The sequence below is a fragment of the Motacilla alba genome, chromosome 3 (genome assembly GCF_015832195.1).
Source record: "Motacilla alba alba isolate MOTALB_02 chromosome 3, Motacilla_alba_V1.0_pri, whole genome shotgun sequence".
NCBI lineage: Eukaryota > Metazoa > Chordata > Aves > Passeriformes > Motacillidae > Motacilla > Motacilla alba.
Genome location: NC_052018.1, coordinates 36,720,623 through 36,737,230, shown reverse-complemented (window position 1 = coordinate 36,737,230; position 16,608 = coordinate 36,720,623). Strand labels below are relative to the sequence as shown.

At 42.2% G+C, this 16,608-nt stretch overlaps 1 protein-coding gene across 3 annotated transcripts in view; it reads right to left on the bottom strand.

Moving 5' to 3' along the window:
- Positions 1-13,368, bottom strand: part of ANKRD6 (ankyrin repeat domain 6) — an 86,084-nt gene extending 72,716 nt beyond the window's left edge. For 2 of the 3 annotated variants that reach the window (XM_038133109.1, XM_038133107.1), the window contains exons 1-2: positions 13,220-13,368; positions 12,722-12,855 (exon numbers count right to left, since the gene is read on the bottom strand). The gene's annotated coding sequence lies outside the window, so the exon portion shown is untranslated. Of the gene's footprint in view, positions 1-12,721; positions 12,856-12,943; positions 13,128-13,219 lie in introns of those variants that run through there. The other variant, XM_038133108.1, reaches the window with a different exon arrangement.
- Between the last annotated feature and the right edge of the window lie 3,240 nt (positions 13,369-16,608).

Genomic DNA, 16,608 nt, shown 5'->3' with positions numbered 1-16,608 from the left:
AGAATGATTGTACTTGCTTTATTTCTGTGGCTGTCACATAGACTTGTTCAAAAGAAAGAAATAAGTGCATACATTAACACTGGTGGGCTGAGGAGAGGAAACCAAAAGCAAAGACCTGCTGCCATGTTTGTCTCACTTTGTACAAGTTAGAAAAACCACCTTAGAACAGTACAGTAAACTGCTAAAAATCTTTTCAGCTTTATTTCTCAAAGACAAGTTATGGGAAAATATTCAGCCAACATCCAATTCTGAGGCCCTGAATGTCTATTTATTCCACAATTTAGAATAAAGTCCTCTAGTCCTTTACAATTCCATTTCCCTTTCTCTCAAGCTGTCTTGCATTTAAGCAAAGACAGTCTATATTTTTAAGTGGAAAACAGGTAAACATTCGGTTATTGCATTTGCAAGAAGTTAAGCTGTTATCACCATAAAGTTGAAGAAAAAAAATTTAACAGGTAAGAGGATAATGTTTCTGTGATTATTTTTTTCTTGACCTCATAAATCAAGCCAGGGATTCTAAAGCAATTCTCATTAAAAATGCCCCTTGGGTTCTTTGAAGACATGTGGTGGCAGGCCAGTAAGACTTTCACAATTGTAGATTTTGGGGGAAGAAGGAGAGTTACACTTAAGAAAAGCCACGTGGTGGGACAGACCGCACAATAATGACAGCAGCAGTTTTGGTACAAGACCATTTTTTTCATTAAAACATACTCAGCTGAATACAGTATTAGGACACATTTGCTGACTCAGATGCTACAATGAGAATCCAAGACTAAGTTTAGTTTATGCAAACAGTCTGAAGACAGTCCTGGCACTGGTTGGAATAACATTGGTTTGAAGAAAAATCTGCAAAAAGCCTTCAGCTGCACCAGTCCATTTCACATCCTGCCCACTCTCGCTACACCTTCTCCTTGTCCTGGTCTTAGCTGCGATAGAGCAAATTTTCTTAGTAGCTGGTTCAGTGCTGCATTTTGGATTTAGTATGAGAACAATGTTGGTAACACACTGATGTTTCAGTTGTGGCTCAGCAGTGCTTACCCTGAGTCAAGGACTTTTCAGTGTCTTCTGCTCTGCCAGTGAGGAGGGGCACAAGAAGCCAGGAGGGAGCATGGCCAGGACAGCTGACCTAAGGTGGCCAAAGGGATATGCCACACCAATAAAGCAGGTCCTGGACTTAGGGGACCAGACTAGGGACTTGATTCTCCACAGAAATAAGACTTTGATATTTAATGCACTCACCATGATCAATAATCAGAGACAGAGTTTGATGCCTCACAGACACAGACATTCTCTAAGTTCTTCTGGAAGGAAGGCTACCATAAGAAACAGTATCTGCAAAAAGTAATCTAAATTCTCCTACGAAGTTGTAATACAACAAGGTCAAGTTGCCCTTCACGGTTGTATCTGTATAGGTGATGTTTGTGAGTAATCTCCAAACAGGTCATGCAAACAAAACTATGGAAATTGTGATCCTCTTGCCTGGACCACTGGCAGACATGGAGCTGAAGGATCTCTCACTGGGTTGCGGGCACCCTCTGTGCTATCTTTATTACTTGCTAAATTCTTTGGAAGTTCTGCAGAAGACTCTTCCCCACTCCATGCAGAAGTTCACTGGTGGGAATCTCAGTCAGATAACAAAAGTGATTCCTGACCTCAGGGCTCTTTTGTTCCAACCCAACCGAACAGCCCAGTTCCCAAAATGTCCTTCTTCATTTGTTCTGAGCAAGCCATGCAGAGCAACAACTCAGAATTTTATTCATGAGGAATGTCTCCCCACCAAGCCCAAAATAAACAAAATCATGTTTCCATCCTATCCTACTTATATTGCAAACTAGGAGCTCAGTTAATTTTAAAAAGCTATGCATCAACACAAAATACTTCCAGGACAAGCAACTGAAGTTAATCTCTCTCAGCTCAGGCTATGGCTCAATTAACACATCTCACCTTGAATATCACATTGCTCTTCCCTGTATCTCAAGAATCTTGCCAGCTGTACTAACGTAGAAACAACAGAAGAAAGCAGCTATCACAAAACCTTGGCTCTTGCATCAGGTGACTAAAATGAGCATTGCACAAGGGTGCTTTGATGTTATAAAAGGCCTAAGAAAATGCCAGGGGGTTGGGGTGTATTTCTTGCTGTAAACATTACTCTCTTAGCAAAGGGCACTTGTCATACACATGCCATCTGCTGCACTGAAATGCAATACCCAACCAGGTAAAATAAAAATCTCCCATACCAGCAGGCTCTTTGTACAGATTAAAAGGATCACCACTAATATAATTTTAGGTGTTCCAAGAAACTATGCTACAGAGACTGCATTTCTTGAAAGCTTCTCCTCCTGTACGACAAAACCTCAGCTCCCAGTGAAGACTCTGCCCTCATGGCTGCACACAAGAAGTCACGGGCTCATAATCCAGAAATATTTGTACTTGTGTCAGGTACAGAGAGCTGAGAGTGCAAAGTGAACACAATGACCCCCACTCCTCCTCACTGTCCCCTGATCCCCCTCCTTTCCCCTGTGTGCTCACAGGCACTGCAGGAACCCAAAGGAGCAGTGGAAGCCATCTCTCTGGGAACTGAAACTGGCTTTAAAGACACTCAGCTTCTTAATGCTTGTGGACATTTCCCACAGCCTGAAAGAAAGGAAAACCTGGAAATGTGTTACTACATGGGCTTACCTACAGCACCTTGGCAAAGTTAGCATCCCTTAGTACAAGCACCTCCGTGGTCAGCCACTAATAGGAACCATTAGTTTAATTTAGGAACCACGGAGGATGATGCTATTTGTTACATCCATTTCAGTCTCCTTAGGTTTTTTATTTGTCTTCAGTCAAAATAGATGCTTTGGTCTATTTTGAGTACTGAAAAGGATCATGCAGGTCAGTGTATCTGCTTTATAGTTAATGAATATTCTGAAATCTCAGCATATCTGAGTCTCATTCATACTTTAGAAGAGGCCAGCTCGTACAAGATTGTGTTAAGACATAGAGAACATTTTACATTATCTACTCACAAAGGCTACCCAGGTCCTAAAGAGAAATAAGAAACAAAAAAATCTCAAACCTGATGACAGAGAAACAGAGAAGAACAGGATCATGCTAGAGGGACATCATATTCCTGGACCATCTTTCCAGAAACAGGCAGGATTTTCCTCATGGCCATCTCCTTCCCTGCCCTTATGAAGCTCAACACCCCTGTGCCTCTGATATTGGAGGATACCCTTTTGAAAAATATTCCGTTTTCACTTTTACAACATACAGGAAAAACACAATAAAAACCTCAAGGAGGTGGCAGTTCCTGTCCAGTAAGACAGAAATAGATATTCCTTAACCATCACTCCTACCAAGGAACGCAGTGGACCGTTGCTATCCAAAAAACAGCACACTGATAAGGACTGGAAGCCTAGCAAAGCTAGAAGCACAACCAGAAAAGCCCATAAGCTACTGATGTTGGAACAGAGAGAAATGAAAGCAGTCAGAGATGGAAAAACATGCCCCAAGACCCAAAACAATACTAGAGTTGAAGTAAAAGCAGAAAAAATAAGATTGCAAATTGAGACTGGTAAAGGCTAGAGGATAGGATGAGGAAGAAAATACTGAACATAAAGCCTTTAAAAAGCCTTGGAAGATGTGTCATGACCATCAATCTGACCTATAAAGATGGCCTGGAAAGGTATGGAAGAGGGACACACATCCTTTTCCATTCTGTCACAATTTCTTTCTTAAAGGATTGTCAAAAAACTTTTTGCTCTATTCGCATCTCTTCTGAGTTCTAAGTGTTGACTCAGCACTTATTAACCACTGTTAGGAGCACAACTAGCAAAACAACAGGAGATTTGTAGGGGATGAGGAACAGATCAAAGAAAATCAGATGATTCTCTAATCAATGATATGAAAGCACTAGGACAAAAGACAGGGGAAGATGAAATTGGGGGACAATGCAGAGCTTTTTAAAGTGGCACAGAATGAAGAGGAAATGGGAAAATTAAATGGTAAAAAGGTCAAGGACATTACCTTACAATCACAGGAGTGGCCTAATATGGTGGAAACATGCATTGGTGTTTCAGTGCAGACAGGATCAAACTTCACTCCTGAGCTGTGCTGCTCCATCTCTGGATTTGCAGGTACTGCAGCGTGAGTAAGGAGGAGTTACAGCAGAGTTCAGCTCGCTCTCAGCACTACAGGACTGAATCACACCTAATCAGGGGAGCTGCAGTTGCCACACAACCACCAGCTCCCAGTGAGGTATAAAACAGAGAGACAAAACCAAGGAAGAGGAGAACTGACTCTAGTGCTATTTTCTTACAGTTCGTCTTCCCATTTATTTTTGGCTCAACACAGGGAGGCAAAAAGGAGGAGTAGAAAGAGAATGCAAGCAGATTGTATATTTGTATTCTTGTTTTCCAGTCCTTCCAGAAAGGCCAGTTTTGTAAACAGAGAGAAAGCTGAGATTTTCTTTATCTTGTTAACTACTCCCATGACTGTAACACACCATGCAGAGTTCACAATTATCTCTCTGCTCAACATTATCGAAAATGCACTGCAACTTCTTTGGCAACACGTTATTTTAGTCAGGCTATCTGCACCTAAAAACACTCAGCCTTTTGTTTCAACAGCACAGACCTGCATGCTGAATTATAAAAATTGTCCAATATCATATTATCTTGGCTACAGATTTAATTTCACGGAATATGAAACTTCACTGAAAATCATTGTACAACAAGACAAGGAACCATAAACATTCATTTCTGTCTTTTTTCCCTTTATATTAAGTGTGAGCCTAGTACAACTCCCTCTGGGAGGATATTTTTCATACAAAGCCACATTCTTTGGGTCTTATTCACATAAACAGTCATCGAACTGAATGAGATCAGCCTCAGAAGCAGGGAAATCAGGTCTTGATCATCCAGCATTACTGATACAAAATACGACATAAAATTCAATTTAAAAAAACAGGATAATAAGCATCCATCTTTATCTAATAATGCAAAAACTAGTTGAAGGTTTTGTTTTTCAGTTCTACCCTTCTGAGATGTAATACAGTTAATTAATTACCGTTTTGCTACACACAATTTGTTGATAATTACCTCTCTGTGGACCATACTGTTACTTTAGTACAAATCATGGGAATTTTTAAAATAGTTATTATTTCAGTATCACTTTATTCTTGATCCTTAATTAAGCAAGGCCTGAAAATCGCACTTGCAGAGAATAACCAAACTGATTTTCAAATGGTACTTGGTAAAATCTGCTAACTTTTGTATCCCTGTGTTTCATGAGAGTTACACAGGACTGAAACACAGAGCAAGTTCTCAATTTCACTTACACTCTTTATTCCATGTCTGGGAAAGACTGAGAATGTGTCCCAGACAAAACTAGCTTTACAACACAGCCTCCCAAGTAGCTCAACACTTATTTCAGCCTAGTCAAGGAGAGAGTCTTAATTTCAAATTGTGAGGAGAACAAATAAACCTTTAAAATGTTGGTTTGGTGTTTTTTCCTTTCAAGTGCTGTGCTCAGGTCTTCTGAATGCACCCTTACCTGTTTTCTTGGTGTGTCTGCTCACCAAAACCATATACTTACACTCCATATAAGTATATGCAGACATTTGCTGCATGTACAAACCCACATATGATATGTAAGCAAATTCATATTATTACAGCTTGTCAAAAAAGTCATTCTTAAGAGCTGTAAATACGTGTATCCAAATTCTGTATGCTTGATTTTGAATATGTTTCTGTCTTCCATACCATGTATCCTACTTTCAGGACTACAAACAAAAAGAAGAAAAACTGGCACAGTTCTAGTAAATGAAGCAGCAACATCCTCCTCATTTGTATGTCTGCTTTTATAGACATGAAAGGCTGAATTCTCTGAAAGAATATGGAACCCAGAAGTTTGCTTTTAAACTTCTCAAGCATGTGTTGGTGGGCAGAGATAAGGGGAACAGAAAGGAAACAGAAAAAAAAATTTGGTTTGATTTTTTTCAACCTAAAATACTCTTGTATGGAGACTATGAATCTGGGAACAATTTCTTAAAACATTAGGTTTTTTTTCACATAAGAGACTCTTCCAAGGATCTGCAAATTCTGCTTTGATTTATTGATATGGCATGCTATGTAGTGCAAGTATTCATACCACTCTTTTAATTCTGCCATTCACTTTCCCATTAGGACCCATCTTGCTTCAAGGTAAACAAAGTGTAAAATTCTTACTGAGAAAGGATGAAGAAACAAAACAGAGCTAAATATAGAAACAGTCAACCTGTTCTGACAAGTAGGAAGAATGAGAAGTGAGTTACTGTAATACACACAGGGTTCTCTTTAACCAAAACTAAATCCCACACAGAATTCTGAAACTTAAAATTTTATGAAGCAAGCTGGGATGTGATTGCATTGTAGATTAGATGGAGCTGAATGTTGATTGTTTGGACACAAGACAGATGTTTAAATTAAGCTACTTCACATTTGTGGTGAGTGTGCATGGAGCCTGTTACCACACTTGCACTGATGTGAAGTTATGCCCCAATAAGTCATGACCAATCTCCAAAGATTCCCTCCAAAGGAAAGAAGGCTGAAAAGGGGGGGGAAAGAGCAAACTCACAAAAAAGGCCCAGTATTATAAAAACTAGGCAGTCATGGGATAACAGGAAAAGTTCTCATCTGTATAGATAACCAGTCAGACAGGAAATAAACAGTACAAGGTCAGTCTTCCCAAGAGAAGGACACTAAGCCTGCAGCCCCACAGCCATCTGCACTGAGCATATATTGTGTTCATTATACCCACTAATGAATCACAAGGGGACAGGGAAAGATTACAACTATTAAAAATGGCTGGTAGATTTCAATACCATTTAAACACAGTCTGGTATTTGTGCTGGGAAAAAACACCTCCACTTCATATGCATAATGATGGGCTTGGGATGATTCAGGAATTAAATCCTGGATTGACAGTGGACTGTTCTTATGAAAGCATCAGCACAGTTAAAAAGCAGGAAGGGTGCTAAAATTATTACTGCAGAGAGTACAACCAAAGCCACCTTTATTCAATCATCTAAGAAACTCAGTTGCATCTTAGAAGTTCTAAGTCTGGCCTTCTCCTCTTTAAAAAGGCTTAGCAAAACTAGAGGAGTTTCTAGGGAGGAGAACATAAGACAACCAAAGATAGGATAATTAAGTAGAAGAAAATCAGGTTGGAGAAATACTAGAAGACATCAGATTAAACTAGCATATTTCAAGCTCAAAACAAGTGAAAAGAAATAGCTCTTCTTAGCAAATAGCAACTTTCAAGGTATGTTTGTCATTTGTTGTCTTTCTTCTCTGATTTTCTCAGCTGTTTCCCATTCACCCATGTTCCCTCCTCTGCTTGACAGTCACTGATATGGATGCCCTACAAGAGTGAAAGGCATTAAAGAGAATATATGCCATCTCTCCCTACAAATGAAATGTAGCCAACTTAGAGATGAGAACTGGTCAGGCTGACCATGACACCATTCACCCACATCTCCAAATCCGGCTCATTATTCCTGCAGCCATGGGACTTGCTCAGCTCCTGGTCACAGAGATGGAAGAGCTGAACAGACAATCCTGTCCTAGTCAGCAAGAGATATCTTCCTCTCACTGCCTTGAACCACAGCCTGATTTGTAAAAATGGTCACACACAGAAGCTGCTATTGTCAGACACGCTATTAGTCCACCTATGTCAAAAGCATCTATGTCACTGGTAAGTTTTTGAAAACTCTTTACATTATTAGAATTCAAATAAATCAAATTTGATCCTGCTTATTTTGAGGCTAGCGGCAACTAAGGCAGCCAATATCAACACCCTCTCTTTACTGAGCTGTCCTCACCCACCTCCAAATCCAGTTCTGCTTTATAAGGCATGCTGGCAATGAAGCTGCTCACCTGCAGGGGCACCTCCACTTGTCTGTCAAGACACCAGGGAATAAGTGAAATGGATGACAGCCTCACCCAGTGCATGCCAGGTCAGGATTTCTTAAAACCTGTCTTCGCCAAACTGATTAAGTGTAGTCTTACAGGGAAAGAAGAGAATCCAACTTGGTAGGAGACTATACATTAATAAAATACTATACTTCAAACTCATGTTTGAGCTTACTCCACACCTGAATCTGCCATTCATAGCAATACTTAGACCATAAGCTTAAAAAAAAAAACATTAAAAACCACCATAAACTTAAAAATAACAATAAAAAAGAGCACACAGAAAGAGTGTGGTCAGATTTTACCCAGAAGCTGTGAAAAAACACCACCACATACTTGCAAGAATTCAGGAGCTGTTGCAAAGTCTGGAAAAAACAAACTGATAAGAAAATGCTGCGCTTTTAAAATCTGGATTCAAACCAGAACAATAACATCAATGAAAACCATAGATGTCAGGCAGATAATTTTGCAGCCAGAAGAAAGACACATCCCCTTCCTTCCATCCCATAATCCTCTTGAAAGACTTCAGCCAGACATAGTCAAATCCCAAAAGTGCTCAGACAGAAAATGAAAGAAAATTACTCCTATGTAAGCTTAACAAAATACTAAAAAACTGAGTTAAGCAACAGATATGCCTGGCAGTTATTAGTGCAATTACTTGCAACAGTAATGATGCAGTGAAAAGATCACATCCTGCCCAAGACTCTGAACCAGTTGCAATTTCTGCATCTGTTGCACAGACAGAAATCAAACTCTGAGTAGAAGTAAAACATACTTAAAATGATTCACTGTGATCACTATTAAAATGTTACTCAAATATTAAGCACATATATAATTACCATACATTCATGGTGCTTTCTTATTTTATAAGGCTGGCACTTTTCCTCAGTGACTGACCCAGCCGAGACAATTTAGGGCACTTTAACTCAGAAGTGTATTGGCACAATATAAATAGACCTAGCGACAGATCTTCCTAAGATGTCACATTGCAGATGCTGTTAAAACCAACAGAAAATATTGCTGACTGGCTTAAAGCAATTGGCATCTCAAACTGGAAAAGGAAATTATCCCACTGCAATGCAGGCACAATGAAGATGCACACCCTTAAGGAACTCATTTTCATCAATTCCAAATGCATTTTCCATAATGCAAATGAAAATGCTTTTGTCCAATAGCATGCCAAGACATGCACACAAAACCTGTATCTTCAGTGGTTCACAAAGTGGATGGTGCTTAGGTGGGGAAGGTGGCAAATCATGAGAGAGAGAGTAAGGGATAGGCTGTTAGAAGAAGTTTGTTTATATCCAGGATTTGAAGGAGGTATGATTTAATGATCTGAAGAGTACTCCAAAAATGCTTTTGATCATGACATAAGATTAAAAAGCCTAGGCTTTTTTGGCACAAGAGTATATAAATTTTTCTTCAGGATTATGGCAGTCCCACTAGGGCACCTGTGCTCAGCACATCACACTCCATCTCCCCTGTAGCCCCAGTATGCTCCATCTGGCTGGCATCCACACCAGATACTTCCATCCACCACTTGCCACAGATCTGCCCAAATCCCATCCCAATCACAGCCAGACTACCCCTCATGGCTGTGGCTTGGCTGAGATGCACCTAGGGTTTGGAGGACCAGCAGTGGGTGTGAGGAGTGGGAAGCAGAGAGCCACAGAGGAGACAGCAGGAAGACATGAGTGCTGGCTGCAAGAAAGAGTCTTCCTGGTCATTCCAAGGACCTTTAATTCCATCTCACACATGGCAGGATCACTGCCAAAGGACCAAAAGTAAAACAGTGCAAGAGCAAGCCAGCAATCTGCAGTCCTGCATTATATCATGAGTTACCTATGCATTTGGTATTGCATCAGAAGTACATCACTGAGGCTACCAAGACAACCTCTCCATTTCTGGATAATGCAAGAATTCAAGCTGTTGTACTGTATCCATTAGGCCATCCAATGGGGCTTGATTTATGGCAACAGGATTTACCAAACCAACTATTAGTGGTAATAAACTAGATTGCTTTTAGCCTCAAACTCCTGTGCAGCCTTAATGCTTCATTTATCACACGCCTGTAAAAATGTGTCCTAAATTGACACTCATTTCATCACTGGTTTTTTGACCTTGGTATCAAACTACTGCACACCAACAATATCCTTCCTGCTTCACTCTCAACACCTTCACATCTCCAACCCAACCTCAGTATTTTCCAGAAAACAAGAAAAATACCTGTCTGGCCAAACCAGCAGCTTTGAATACAAAGCATCATTGTGTCATGCACAACCTGTCAAAGGAAGCGATAGACAGAAAACATCCCAGTCACAGGGAACATCCCAACATTCATGTGTTTGAAAGCTATGCAAAAAATAAGCAAGGACTCCACACATTTATTCTGATTCTCCGTAAATTTGGAACACCAGCCTTCACAAATCCAGCAGTCTTCTGAACGGCAGCATGAGATAAACCAAATACAAACAAAAGGAAAGAGAGCAGTACACATAATTCAATGACAGGTCACAGCAAGACATGGGGTATTTCAGGATTTCACTATTCTCACAACTGCTGTCAATGAACTGTAACAAACTATTCTCCAGCAGCACCTGCTAACAGGGAGTGGAGTAGCCAAGTGAGACAGTAACTAAGCTATTCCTAAAGGGTCACAAGTTAGCAATGGTATGCAAGAATATTTCTAGTATTGTACTTCAGAAACTATTCTGGAGATTTTTGGGATCAAAATAGCTGGATAGGAGGCCGGGAAGAAAACTAGCCCCTTGCTGTTATGAATTAAGGTCTTTCGGAAGTGCAGCTCTGCACCTTCTATTTTTGGCTGGATCATTTAAGTCACATATTTCATTCCTGAATAAACAAAAGGAAGTAAAAATACTTATTTCAAATTTTTATTTGACCAAAGCAACTTCAATCAATTTATGTCTTTGACAAATATCTCCCTAGATCCATCTTGCCAATAAAATATGGCACCTCATTTGAGATTTTAAATAAAATACTTCCACCAGTGATGTGTTGTACTGATATATCTCTAAAAAAAAGATACAACTGTGAGTTCTATGCAAGTTCATCCAAAGTCCTAACTGTTGAGGGAAAAAGAGAAAGTGCATATCTCAAACTAATGAGAATAAATATAGTTGTCAGTATAATTAATTTAAGAACCTGAAAGTGCTTTAAAAATGTTCATTGGTACACCACCTATCCAAACCAATAAACATTGTTCATCCTGTTATACAATTTTAGTGAGTAAAGGACAGTAAGGTCTTGTACATCACAAAATGACTCACTGGCAAAGTCAAACAGAGGTGAAGCTAAAGACACATGGAGAAACGCAGCTTGAGGCTCAATTGCTCATCACCACACCCTACAAGCACCTGTTTACTAAGGTATCATTCATCTCACCTAGTGCAAGAATGTGGTAAGTTTGATAATCCGAACTCCAGAACGTGCCACCTGTGGCAGGGCAAGATGCTAAGCCTGGTGCTGCAACTACATCATTATCAGCCAACATGGGAGCCCCATTAGTGCAGACAACTTCTCACAATTTCTATTCACCAAAAAAGAAAAGACCTCTGCGAAAAAATCTTGAAAGAAAGCACCTGCATGATCAGGAGGTTTTCACTTTATTTTTACCCATCATTTACTGGCTATTTCATTTCTTGCGTTCAAAGCCAGTCTCCTATATGAGGTTGGTAGCACTGTCTGGGTAAATATTAAGGAGCAGGGGAAAGTGAAAACTTTCCAGCTGACTACTACCACAAAACTCCTTTTTTAAATTTTATTAGTTTATCTTCAAACAAAATAAACCAGGGAGAAAAGCAGTGACATTACTATTGCCGCTGCCACACAATTCCCATTTACCCTTGCAGACTAATGGGTCCTCACAGACAAACAGGCACACATCATCTACATACCAGGCATGTAAATACATCATGTAGCCACCCAACTGCAAGTTTTGCCACATGCAGTGTATTTAACTATTTTTGAGTATTTTCTGCTCAGAAATTGTTACGAAGTTTTGAAGGACAGTCATTACACCATGTTTTGTGGTCTGCAATGCAACTGCAGATCTTGCATGTAATCACACATCTCCAGAAACACTTTGTTTTCCAACTATCTGGAGAATGAAGATTACACAATACTTGAAACTTGAGCCTGCCAAAATAAGTTGTTATAAAACTAGCTGCGCAGCCTGACACATCACCTTGAAAGAAAGTAAATAACTTTCTTCTCAGAATAAACCAGAGACGCAAACAGTCCTACCAGGGGATCTGATCCATGCCTAACCAATGCTGCATAAGACTTAAGACATGGTTACATTTTTCTGTCTTTGGACAGAGGGGGGGATTCACTGATCTTCCCAATTACTCCTTTAACATTGGTAGGACATTCTAAATTCATTTAAACAACTCATGGGGCAAAGATTCACCAATCCACCTACCAGCAAGCTACTTTCTAACTCTCTCAATGTTTTCTCTGTGACCAAAAGGTATTCAGTGGCAGACAGCCTGTCCTTTTGGTCATGTGCATTGCAGAAATACCAAGCACAAAACCAAATAACCACTTCACATATAATTATAAATTATGAAGATATTGGTTATGCCTTTTTAAAAAAAACAGAGCACTGTCTACGGCCTATGCTGTAATACACACAACACCCCAGGGCACGATAAGCTCTTTATTAATGCTTGCAATGAAAAGAACACTGCAGAACAATTACATGCCGTAGCCATGGATTTCCACAATCAGAGCTCTACAAGCAGCCAGTGCGTACTCACAAGGTGTTGAGACCTCGGCGGGGGGGCGATGTTTGCAGAAAACTAGTGGAAATATTTCCAGTGGAGTTTTCAGGTGATGTCAACAACAGGAAGGATGAGTTTGAGCCAGATTTCCATTTCTCATCAGACGCGGCCTTAAAAGTTGGAACAAGAGCGTTACGACTCCTCATTTGCACCCCCAAACCTGCAATCGAACCCCTACGTCGACACAGGTTCCTGTACCTGCGCGGCATCCCGGAGGGTCCGCGTCTGCCCGACAGGAGGGTCCCTCCCCGGGCTGGAACACGGGGACACTTTACGACTCCGCTCCGGGGCACTGGCTTCGCCGCGGTCGTCCCCAGCTGCAGCCCCGCCACAGCCCGGCCACCTCCGCCATCACCCGCGCGGCCCCGCCGGGAGCGCCCCCGCCCCGCCCGGCCCCCGCCGCCCCTCGGCGCTGCCCCGGCCCGCCGCAGCCTCACGCAGCCGCGGCGGGGCGCGGGTCGGCGCCGCGCTCACCTGCGCTGCCCCGCGGCGCCGCTCCCGCCGCGCCGGGCTCGGCACTGCCCCTCCAGCAGCGCCTCCGCCGCCGGGCCGGGGCTGCCCCGGGGGAGGCGCCGCCGCCGCCGCCGTGCCCGCTGCGAGGGCGACACCGAGCGGCCGCGACCCGCGCCGCCTCCCGCCCCGCCGGCCAGCGGGACGGAGCCCCGGGCCCCGCGCCCCGGCCAGGAACGTGGGGCTCTGGCCGGAGCAAGGCTCCACACGGGCTGGACGCTCCCCTGGACCGAAGCTCCTTTGCAGCTTAATGATGGAAGCTCATAATAATTTGCGTGGGAGCAGAAGCGCTACAAAACCACAGAATCGCGGTGGGTCGGGCTGGAAGGGACCACAGTGGTCACCTGGTCCAACCTCCCTGGTTAACCAAGGTCGTCCTAAAGCACGTGGAACAAGACTGCGTCCATACAGCTCTTGTCCCTCCAGTGAGGGAACTTCCCCAGTCTCTCTGGGAAATCTGTTCCAGTGCATGGTGATCCGCACAGTAAATAAGTTCTTCCTTATGTTCAGGTAGAACTTCCCATGCATCAGTTTCTGCCTGTTGCCTCATATCCGAGTGGTTGAGACCACCAAGAAGTACCTGGTTCCATCTTCTTGGTAACCTCCCTTTAGATATCTACACACAGTAATGAGGTCTCCCCTCAGTCACATCTTCAGCAACCAGGCTCAGCTCTCTCAGCCTTTCCTCATAAGAGAGATGCTTCAGTCTCCCAATCACTCTTGCTGCCCTCCCCTGGACCCACAGCAGCTACGTGTCCCTCCTGTATTGAGGAGCCCAGAATTGAACACAATAAAATTTCCCCAATTTCAGGGAGGCCAGATGCCCTTCCCTCCAGCGGGGAGCCAGTCAGCAGGCTTTGAAAGTCTGAACTGAAGGGCAGAGAGGAACACCTTGAAAGGTGACTGTGCCTGCTTAATGCCTCACCCCCCCCCTCTAGCTATCATAATGTCACTGGGACCTTCTGCTCACCCAAGTCATGTGTCTGTGTGGGCAATTATGGGTGAATGTCAGTAATTCACAAACTGGTAGGGAGGCAAGTTGGACAGGACCATCTGTAGACACCGGTAGAGCAGAAAGGAGTTTGTATGAGTAGGCTGAGCAAAATTATAAAAGTGGGATTGGGAGAAGAGGGAGAAAACAGAAAACAAGCAGCTGTTCCCCATACAATGCTTGATCTCACATGCACATCACTTTCAGAGGCTGTTTCTCTGGCTTGAAGGGATTCTCAAAATGCCCTAAATGAACTGATGCCCTAAACAAACAAAACAATGAAATATCACAGGCAGGTCCTAGTTATGTCATGAATAAATTCTTTTGAATGTGTTTTTAGATTATTCTACTTATGCCTTTTTCACTAAATAATTACTATGGTAGTCATTGTTCTGTGGCAATAGTCATAGCAGAGGTTCACATCAAAACCCTTGGTGCTCCCCAGGAAAGACTGACTGACTGACTGGATTTATTGGTCTTATGCCTCCCTGATCTCAGCAAGGCTTTGTCAAAACTACAGCATTAATCTGAAGTCTGGTGTCATTGCTTAAGTTAAAGTAGTAGTTGCTAAAACACATAAAAACACACCGTGATTCTTCACACTACGATTTTGTTTGCTCATTTCCATATTCAGGATAGGCTTTCTTCATGTGAATTTTGATACTGTGCAAAATTCTATTGTAGGAATAGAAGTATTTGTGTAACAGTTGACCTGTATGTTAAATAAGTCCCATATATGTAAAAGCTGGCAGAACTACTTTATGTTTCATCATTACGACTGAGAAACAAGATGCTAGCACGTTGTAGAAAAAGCTTTCTTGGCACAGGTCTGTCACCAATGTGACATTGTGAAATTTCATGGAAATTTTCACTCTTAACAGGAATAGGATGAGACCCTATCGTGATCCTACAAACCTAGGTGCAGATAGGCTCCCTGATTGTGTGGATGGGAAAATTCCCTGCTCTTAAGTAAAAGTAATCTTTTCTAATGCAGACAGTTGGTTTTGTATTCTTCTGGATTTTTTTCCCCTAGCGAGGAGAGAAATGAATCACACAGAAAGAATATAATGTATATGAACTGCAGCTCTCCATGGACAAAGTCCAGTCACATCTATCACATGTCATATACGCAAAGACACAGCCTCTTATTTACCTCTGCCCTTACTGCAAGTCCTGTGACTGAAGGCTGGGCACTGTTTCATTATGTGCACCCAGCTTCAAAGTCAAGTGACCTGACAAAAGGGAAAGAAGAAAAAAGCAGAGGGAACTGAAAACAATCTGATGGCAAAGGGACAGAGGAGGAGCAAGTCCTGAGGGTTATGTAGAGTCCACAACAGATTATATTGCCAAGGGATTGGCAGAAATGCTTCAGCCCTACTCTAAGAACCTATCTGGCAATGGGCCTGGAGTCTATGTGGCATTGAACCTGACGCTGTGGTCAGGTAGGAGGTCACTGAGGTCAGTTGCGGGAAGATTGTGGGAAGAGCTGCATTGCAACCAGTCCTCTTTTTTGAGTTTCTACACCCTGATTTAGTATTTTAATATATCCAAATTATTCACTCTCTCATTGGTCATGTTTCATAGCTCTCTGTATAGAAGAAACCTAATACAGACATTTCTGGGCAGGACCCCCTATCCAAAGCTAGCCTGGAAACCTAGCAGCCCTTTGTGCACATAAGTGATCAGTGGTGTATGAGACAGATGGTCCTCCATTACACACCTGAAACCCTCTTCCTCTTTCCATCAGTTATCAGCAGGCTAATGCCTGTCAGGGCTGTCCCATGACACAATGCTGAAAACACAAGTGGTAAAAAAATCCTGCTCCAAACCTAAGTCCTAATTCCTTTTACAGGATTTAACCTTGAAAGGTTTCCCACAATCTTTTAGTACATTGTTAATCTGTTCAAGCAAAACTTCAAGCAGGTTGATAAGTTGAGAATAAATGCAGGCCTTTCAATAAATTTGTTTATTAATGGGCAAGGGGTATTTCTCCCACCTGTGAACACATGTGTACCTCCTTTATCTACAGTGGGTTAGTGCAACCTGGAAGGCCTGGCGATAAGAAGATTGTCATGCAGCACAGAGGTCAGAAAAATAATCAGCTGCAGGAAAAAAGTGGAGACTCCAAACAGAAGTCTAATCAATACACTGAATGCAAGGAGGGAGAACAAGACAGGAAGAAGTGGAAAGGAAGAAACAGAAACAGAGGAAAATTTGATGTTGAAGAATCAGGAATTCAGCTGCCAGTCACCACAGTGGGCACATGGGATGACAGCCAGGGACTAACACATACACTCTGGAGCTTAGACTGGTACAAGATAAGAAAAGCAGCACTGGAAACTCCTGAGAAGGAGCCTGGGTG